Here is a 2,581-nt window from a genome sequence, read left to right as displayed (position 1 = left end):
ACCGATTGTTTAAACGCTCAACTCAAAGACTTCTTCTTATGCAGGTCAAATACAGCTTTTTAGGTTCGTGACAAAAAAAAACCTGCAGATGCTGGAATCTCAAGTAGACAACAGGAGGCTGGAGGAACACAGTAGGCTAGGCAGCATCTAGAAGAAAGAATGTCAACGTTTCAGGTATTACCTTTCTGCCCTGTTCCTTCAGATGGAGGCTGGCCTGCTGTGTTCTTCAAACCTCCTGTCTGACCCTCTAGGACAGATGTGACTTGAACCTTTGTCTCCAGGCCCAGAGCTAAGGACACTACCACTGCATCACAAGAGCTCGGAGATCTTTAGATTATAGCCTGTCCCCATATATTTTTGCAGCTGTCAGTAAGGATTATTTTCCATTTACACCTGTAGACATTTATTTCACTTCTCCTAATACCTTACATTATTACCCCTTTTATCATCTGAATCACTCTTGCAACTCAGTGACCATTATTTGCTCTCAACATACATAACACCTAAATCTTTCCAGCTGACAGGTGATCAATCTGAAATGCAAACAACCTTAAAATTCCTTTGAAGTCACTGCTGGAAATTTCAAAGTAATTTGGATTTCAGATGTCCAGCATCCAGCCTTTCACACTCAAGGCCAAAGCTACCACATGCTTTTTGGGACCAAAATAAAAAGCTTTCTTGACTTGGCCTACCACCTTCAGATGTGTACACCTCCTGATCAGTGTTCACTTCACAATTGCAGCACTATTTATATTGCCTTTCTCCATTCCTACTGTCAGGATTAGGAAAAAAAATCACTTCCAGTTCTCCATGTTGAATTCCATCTACTAAGACCTATTTTAACTTCTGTATTGCCTTGGAAGTCTGTCACTATCCTCAGTATTTACCACAAGTTCATCTAAAACCTTTTAAATTGTGCCGTGCTGAGCAGGAAGAACAATATTCTCATACTAAGCTTGTTAATTCTCTCTGGGTTCACCTCCACTTACCTTTGTCCCTTAACCCATTTTGTCTGGATTTCATTGTTAAATCAGTAGGCTTTAAATTTTGGAGCTTGTGTTGTACTTTGCAAAGCGCGTTTCAAAACATTCTAACACACATCAGGTACATATTAAAAAATGACTACTGTTCGTAGACTAGTAATCCATTCTATAATAAGCTCAAATCCCAAGTTAACTGTACATTAAATTAGAATAATTAATGCTAACAGCCTTCAGGCAAGAACTGCCATTCTTAAATCTGCTCAACCTTGAAACTTCAAGCCTGCAGACACCTGAAAAAAGAGGTAGACATCTCAAAACCCCTCACGTCACCTAATCACAAAGCATCGACACATCCTGCAAAAAACCATTAAACTAGTAGCAATTCACTTGAAACACCTAGAAGCAGTAAGTAGATCAGATAACCTTGGGCTTCCACTCAGACTGGCTTGGTTTCAACTTTGCTTCCATCTGCCCCATCAATCCAAGGTGACTTTCACTTAAGCCTTTTCTAAATGTGGACTATTTTTACTGCCAGGTAAGTTACCAAACTGTAGTCAGTGCTTATTAAAACATGGGTGCAGTAACATCTAATTCTCCAGTTCCCTACCATCCCATCTCTAGAACTTTTGCAGAGTGGGCAGAGCCTTCACAATTTGACTTCCCTTTAAACTTAGGTTGCCCAGCTGGACTAAGTGACAAAAGGGCCAAATTTCTAATTATTTTTATCCAAAAATAACACCACAACCTCAATTTCCAGAGCTGGAGTAATGTCCCAACCATTTCCTTACAACAAATCTGCTTCAAAAAGGAGTGTGTTTGTATTCCTTAATCCATGAACACTTACACAACCATTTACAAACTAGGATAACAGTGTTGAGCTGGAGGAACACAGCAGACCATGCAGCATCTTCGGAGCACAAAAAGCTGACCCCTCATTTACAAACTGGTTTCAGGTTGAACGTAACTAGAGGCTGTAGACTATTCAGCTACAGCAGCTGAACTACAGTTTATGGTTGATTGAGCATTCCTGCCTGTTTCCTGTAACCCTTTAATGCAAAAAAATCTACCAAGTCATGTCCTGGCACCCACTGCAGTGAATTCCAGATCTAGGCTTACCAAATCTTAGCCACAAAAGTGGCACTTCATTCCTAGTTCAGAATCCACTTAACTGGTTCAGTTGGCAGCACTAGCTATAGACTGAATGGTTGAATTTCCCATGTTTAAATGTCTACCTTTAAAACTGACCCTTGTTCTACATTGCCCCACAAGGATCCAGCATCTACTTTGGTGTCCTCAAATTAGATCTCTTCTTCCAAATTTAAAAGTATGGCCTAAACTGGTCAAACAGAAGCCTGTTACTTGTAGAAAAACCAGAGAACTTCTTGAACTGTCTGTCTCGCAATTACATTTCTCCGCAAGTAGACCAAAACTGTTCAGAAGACACCACAGGCTGATCTTTCTTCCATTATGTACACCTACTGATGTTAGTCATTTAACATGAGCTTGATTCCCAACAGCCAATGCTATCCTTGTTTATCTGGTTTCATCATTTGTCATTAGGGTACCTTTAGAACTGAAATTAAAAAAGGACAGAGAAC

The sequence above is a fragment of the Stegostoma tigrinum genome, chromosome 40 (assembly GCF_030684315.1).
Source record: "Stegostoma tigrinum isolate sSteTig4 chromosome 40, sSteTig4.hap1, whole genome shotgun sequence".
Taxonomy (NCBI): domain Eukaryota; kingdom Metazoa; phylum Chordata; class Chondrichthyes; order Orectolobiformes; family Stegostomatidae; genus Stegostoma; species Stegostoma tigrinum.
Note: the sequence above shows the minus strand (reverse complement) of the source record.